General features: G+C 38.4%; 1 long non-coding RNA gene across 1 annotated transcript in view; it reads right to left on the bottom strand.

Annotated features, from left to right (window-relative positions):
• Window positions 1–2,401: 2,401 nt before the first annotated feature.
• Window positions 2,402–6,693, bottom strand: part of LOC107721019 (uncharacterized) — a 40,082-nt gene continuing 35,790 nt past the window's right edge. The window contains exons 2-3 of the long non-coding RNA XR_001637669.1: window positions 2,612–2,750; window positions 2,402–2,435 (exon numbers count right to left, since the gene is read on the bottom strand). This is a non-coding gene — a long non-coding RNA (uncharacterized LOC107721019). The remainder of the gene's footprint in view (window positions 2,436–2,611; window positions 2,751–6,693) is intronic.

A 6,693-nucleotide genomic window follows, 5' to 3' on the forward strand; every position in this document is an offset into this window, starting at 1 on the left:
TACAGATGGCAGGACAGCACCGATAGCATCCGTTTTCACAGAACTGTCTAAATCCATTAAGACTAGGGACGGGACAACACGACTTGTCGTTAGAGCCCATGAAGAATATGTCTATGGAAAGAGCCCACGAGAGGATATGCTAATAAGCGTCTCTCACATTGCCAGACTCCGGGCAAAGCTATTACTTTTATTAGTTTAAAAAATATGCTATAGTCCAGCTGCGTAAAACCACCCTAAATACTGTGTACTTATTTTTCTGGTGAATAAGGAGAACCGAACAGGCCATATGTGACAAATAAGATGTGTTTTTGCCCACATAAATGTTACATCGCCTCTGGCTGTTGTTAAGCAGCTAAACTGTCGCAGAATGGGTGTATGGAGTAATGACTTGTGCACCCTGAGGGGCACTTGGTACATCGTTGCTGACAACAGTGTCAAAATGGATCCTTAACCCTCTTCATATTATTACCACTCAAAAATGAAAAGCGATAGAGGGAGAACAGAGGCGAGAAAAGCTGCCTAGCATAATTACCACAACACATTACGGCGCGAGTGATATTTTCCCCACTATGTGAAACCTCTCGGAGGATTCCGACGTTCCTTAATATTCCGTTTGCGGTGAGAACTTTTAATTATACATGAATGAGTTTTAGTGCTGCCTCTCGGTGATGACCTCCGAGATTAGAGCGCTGTATGCCGAGCTTCCAGGGGTCATGATTAGCTAGTCACACAAGGCTGAGCGTTTGATTGAATTTAGCTGGGAAAATGAAATGTTGAAATTTGATAGGGTAGCGATTACTGTATAAGAAACTTAAACAAGGCCATCAGGAGAGCGGTGCACTTTTAAGGGAATGGAATCAGAGTTGCTTCTAAGCCTCTGAGGGTCGGCACTGTATTATATTATAAAAAGCAGAGTAACATTGATTAGAATGATATTAGATTGATGTCGATCCCACTGTACTGTTGTACATGTAACCTAAAAGCTCTTTAATGAGATAGAGAGTGCATTTCCCCTTACCTATAGGTCTCTTTGGCTTCAGAGGGAACGAAAGACATCATGTAAAATGTGTTAGTATGGCTATAAGCACAGCCCCAAGATATTGCTCTGAGAAGCCAGAGATTAATAAGAGACTTGCTCTGTGATTAAATGTGGTCCAATTGCACATGGAGATGTAGACTTTGCCTCAGGATGGAGATTGCACTGCCATTCATCTGTATACGCCAGAGGCAAAGAATACATATTTCATCTATATTTGACATTCTTTGTACTCTGCAGTTTAGGTAATTTGGATCATACATGGGCCATGTAACTAATATTTCCGTTCAAAGTTCATAAATTCATTTCATAAATTCATAGTCATATTTTTTTTTTCTTTTCAGTGTCTTGAAAGGCTATTATATTTACATATCATATTTATATATCACACACATATCTTTATTTATATATATTAGATATTTATTTACTTATTTATAAGAGTATCAGAACCCCTGATTAAAATGCATTGATTTGCTTAAAGGGGTCATATGATGCAATTTAAATTTTTCCTTTCTCTTTGGAGTGTTACAAGCTCTTGGTGCGAAGATCTGTAAAGTTGCAAAGACTAAAGTCTCAAATCCAAAGAGATATTCTTTATAAAAGTTAAGAGTCAACCACGCCTACCTAAAACGTCACTATGTGGGAAGATTTGCATAACGCCGCCCAAATGTTCACGCAAAGCTGTGTGTTTCATTGTGAAAGCCATTCTCAAGCCCGCCCGCCTCCACTCACTCACTCAAGCCCGCCCGCCGCCCTCCGCTCACTCTAGGCCTCCGGCCTCCGCTCACTCTAGCCCGCCATGTGTTTCGTTGTGAAAGCGAAACTACTTTGTTTGGCCTTCCAAAAGAGGACACGACTAGAAATAAGTCAAATACACAAAATAATGTTCTTTTTAGCAACATCATATGACCCCTTTAAAGAGCAAAACCCCTTTTTTACAAGATTTGGTACTTTAAGCAAATTTTATCATATATCACACTTTCACATTTAAATTCAAGTCCAGTTCCATTAAACACTACAGCTGTCACATTTTTTAGAAAAAAAAAATAAAAAATACACAGGACGGGGATGTGAACCTGGATCTCTTTTAACACTTTAAAACAACAACTGTACCACAAAGACAAAAAAGGACATTGTCAAATAAAAAATAATGTATTTTAATTAAGAATCAGTTGACATGAAATACATTTAAAATGGAAAGTAGTCATTACTAAAATCGAATATAATAAAAGCATAATATACACTGTCAAAATGAGTGTGATATCAGCTTTTGGTCATACCACTGTGCACTCCCCTCAATGTAAAATACTTACTATAGGAACTTGGTCCTTGAGGTTGTCACTGGGTTTTCTGAAGTTGAATAGCCTGAAATCAGTGGTTTAGCCCTGCTTGAAAATGTCTGCAGGAAAAAGAAACCTAGATGACTGTAATTGCATCTCTTTTTTTTTGCCATATTTAACCCTCCTTTAGTACGGATGAGTGAAGCTCATGATGCTACTCTTGCTGCCTCACCGCAGGCGGGAACAAATCGAGCTGAAGCTCATTAAGAAAGTATCGTGACGATGGTGATCTAACCTTTAGCCATCTCTCAAAGGATCTTCAGAGGAGGCCGGCAGCTGCAGTTGTCGCTGTCCCTGTGCTGATCGAGTGTGCATACTCAGCCATACTGAATAATGCACGGCACCTGCCTGGGCTCAAGGAGGCCTGCTGTGTGCTGAAGAAAGAAAAAAACAGATCGCTAATTGACGTTGGTTCTTCATGCTGTGCTAATGAATTATCCATGAGGCACAATGCGTGCCGTCCTGTGAGGTGAGTGCTGGTATCTTCAAGAGAGGCAGAAAAATGATGGGTGTTTTTAAGTGACATCTGAATTATTTGGCCATTATGTTTCTGGATCTCAATTAGAAGAGGAGATGTCAGGAAAGCGAGATTTCAAATTTCTTTAGGGAAATTATGGAATACATCTTCCATGTTCAACTTGTGGCATTACCATGATGGTTGTCATTACACTGAAAGAACTCTAGGCTATTAATATGCTTGGGCTAAATTTCTAATAGGGTACTCAATCCCCCCCCTCTACACCCTTTGATGTTTAAATGTATATTCATTCTTCATTTGAACATTGAGCATAATTTATATTATATTATATTATAGCTTATTTGTCTTATTTCAGACATTACCATAATGTAAAATGTGGGGGGGAAAGTAATAATAAAGCACAAGTAGGTGTTTCCAAACTTTTGATGTTTAAATGTATATTCATTCTTCATTTGAACATTGAGCATAATTTATATTATATTATATTATAGCTTATTATTTCAGACATTACCATAATGTAAAATGTGGGGGGGAAAGTAATAATAAAGCACAAGTAGGTGTTTCCAAACTTTTAACTGGTCCAACAGGTGGCCAATAATGGAACAATGCAAAATGAGAGCGAATTTTGTAAATGTAACATTATTTTTGGTTTATATAGGAGCCACTGCCATACTTGGAACAAAACTGGCCACCGCCATGCAAGCAGTTCCTCTTCTGCATCACATACATCATGATCTGGCCAGATTTGCATCCAACAGAGGACAGAAGGCAGGGAAATTCCTTTTCCACTCTGCTGCAGATTTCTATCCTGTTTTAATAGGACAACTAGGAGTACCAGTTCCTGTAAAACACATTGGGACATGGCAAGATATCCTTTAGTAATTATTACAGATTTTTATTTCATTTGCTGGATCTAATTAAACCTTTCTAATTTCAGAGTCTGTGGTAGTAGCACTACAATACTGTACATTCCTCTACACAATGCTAATAAAATGCATCTAACCATGTAATCAGATCAATTGATCTGTTTAGAACCACTGATCTAATGTGCATAAAGTATATTCTCACCTGGTATACTGTAGAAATGCAATATGATGATCAATTTGTTTTATTCCCATTCAAAGAACTATATTTTGTCAGATGAATAACAGGTTGTTTATTATGTGTCTTCAATATGAGCAATCAGTCTGGAAAGTGAACGTTAAGCACATATTTTATCCTGCGCATTATTACCCACAATAGGTGCTGATGTAGACAAACAAGCAAGAAACAGCTGTATACGAGCATGCTTAAATCACTGCAGGAGCCAATGTGGTGCACACAAAGACAAGCCATTTATGTCTGTTATTGTAAATTGATGCTGCCCACAGCTTGGTTTCATACTTGTCCTCTTTTTAATTCACTTCTTATTTTCTCTGTGCTCTTATCTGAAATTACTGTTCAGAATTACTGTCCTGTCTCTTATGAAGAATTTAAAACCCTTGTTTGTCAAGTCATACCTTGTCTCAGAAAACCAGAAACGTAACTCAACAATTTCACATTTTCATATTCATGTCATATTTTCTGTGAAGACTCAAAAAACCCAAATGAGCCACTCTGCATTTCATATAACTAAACTGCCTGTAGTATTACTGCAGGGTGTTTTCCTAAAACTGTGGCACTTGATGAACTGTGCCAACTAATAGACCAGGGCGGATAATCAATATCTGAACTACAACATTCTCAAGAGCTGTTTCCCCAGTACAGTCAGGTGCGAAACCCCCCTGCCTTCAGACATACACTTTTGTGCTGTTTCCTAATAATTCTCTCACTGTTAAAACATTAGGAATCTTTTATTGTAAAAACATACTGGTTAGCTTAAGAAAGCTCCCTGTGTAGGCTACAGAAAATGCTGGATTTCGAAATGGTGCTAAAGTTTACATGGCTGCAACATACTTAGAGTATAGAGATTGTCAAGTCAAGTCACCTTTATTTATATAGCACCCAAGAGCAGCATTTACCGGGTGAAAAGTAACATTCCTAGTACTGACCCCTGCAGTACTCCATACTTGTAAATGATATGACACAATTTTCATTTACTGCTACAAATTGATAAGATTGAAGACATAGTCTAATAGTGCAAATATATCTATGACTGCTCTATTTAGGGACTTTCTACAGGTGTATCCTTTCAATTCTCAGCTCCATTCTGTTCATTATGATAAAAGTTGAACATGATCATGTAATTCTCCTCATTTCTCCATTACATAAGAATGGATTTGATGCCTTACGTTGCTTGTGTTCTTGTTTTCTACAAACTCCAGCGTACATACAGTAATGCCTTCATTTGCATGTTTTCATTTTGCTAGACATTTTTATAGAGAGGGAAACAAGATGCTTGCAGGCTGATTAATTCTCCTCTGTGACTTTTAGTTAAACATCAGCCCACATCCAATTCTCTTTGCTATGTCATGTTTTTCTCTCCTGTCATCTCAGTCTCTTTCTAAGTTCCTTTCTCATAGCACTGAACTCCCTGCTCCCTCCCTTTGCATCTCTTTTTAATAAACACCCACTGAACTTCACGTCTTAATTTGAGATATAATTTAAAATATCAATTCTCCTTGCGATGTGAAAGTGCTTTCTCAGAACTGATAGTATAGAGCATGTGATCAAGGTGCACTACACTCACATTCAGAATCAGAATCAGAATGAGCTTTATTGCCAGGTATGTTTACACATACGAGGAATTTGTTTTAGTGACAGAAGCTGGATTTCGAATGTGGAATTCCACATTGGATTCCATGTGGAATGCCAATTTTTTGTTTGTTTTATTTTTTCATTTTAGGGCCTTGTGGCCTTTAATTCACATAGAAATGGACAAGGATATGATGTGATTGAGCTAAAATTTAATTATTTGGCCTCAACACCAAATGATATGTCTGACGGAAATCCAATACAGCTCACCATCCAAATAACACCATTCCTGTAGTAAAGCATGGAGGTGGTAATATCCTGTTATAGGGAGGGGGGGGGCCTTCTGAAGCGACACGATGCATTTGTGTAAGAAAAATATCCATATTTACTACACATACGAGGAATTTGTTTTAGTGACAGAAGCTGGATTTCGAATGTGGAATTCCACATTGGATTCCATGTGGAATGCCAATTTTTTGTTTGTTTTATTTTTTCATTTTAGGGCCTTGTGGCCTTTAATTCACATAGAAATGGACAAGGATATGATGTGATTGAGCTAAAATTTAATTATTTGGCCTCAACACCAAATGATATGTCTGACGGAAATCCAATACAGCTCACCATCCAAATAACACCATTCCTGTAGTAAAGCATGGAGGTGGTAATATCCTGTTATAGGGAGGGGGGGGGCCTTCTGAAGCGACACGATGCATTTGTGTAAGAAAAATATCCATATTTACAACTTTATAAACCTTAATCTCTAGCTTCCGCTAACTGTCGTACGTGCATTCACGAGAGAGTGGCGTCCAGCGGATGACGTAGGCGTAGCATAAGCTCCGGTGAGAACATGCTAGTCTCGAGAAACAAGTTTTGTTTAAAGAAAAGGAAAACCAGTTTCCTCTTGGCTTATATAAAAATCCTCCGACATTTTTCTTTACAAATCCTCGTTTTGTACTACTAATTCATCTGCGCTTCCACGTTCGTCACGCGCGTTTGCCTACGTCCTACGTCATCCGCTGGACGCCACTCTCTCGTGAACGTGCGTACGACAGTTAGCGGAAGCTAGAGATTACGATTTATAAAGTTGTAAATATGGATATTTGTCTTACACAAATGCATCGCTTCGCTTCAGAAGGCCTTTATTAACCCCCCGGAGCCGTGTGGAC

This window comes from Sinocyclocheilus rhinocerous, unplaced genomic scaffold, assembly GCF_001515625.1.
Source record: "Sinocyclocheilus rhinocerous isolate Xijiao unplaced genomic scaffold, SAMN03320098_v1.1 scaffold1202, whole genome shotgun sequence".
Taxonomy (NCBI): Eukaryota; Metazoa; Chordata; class Actinopteri; order Cypriniformes; family Cyprinidae; genus Sinocyclocheilus; species Sinocyclocheilus rhinocerous.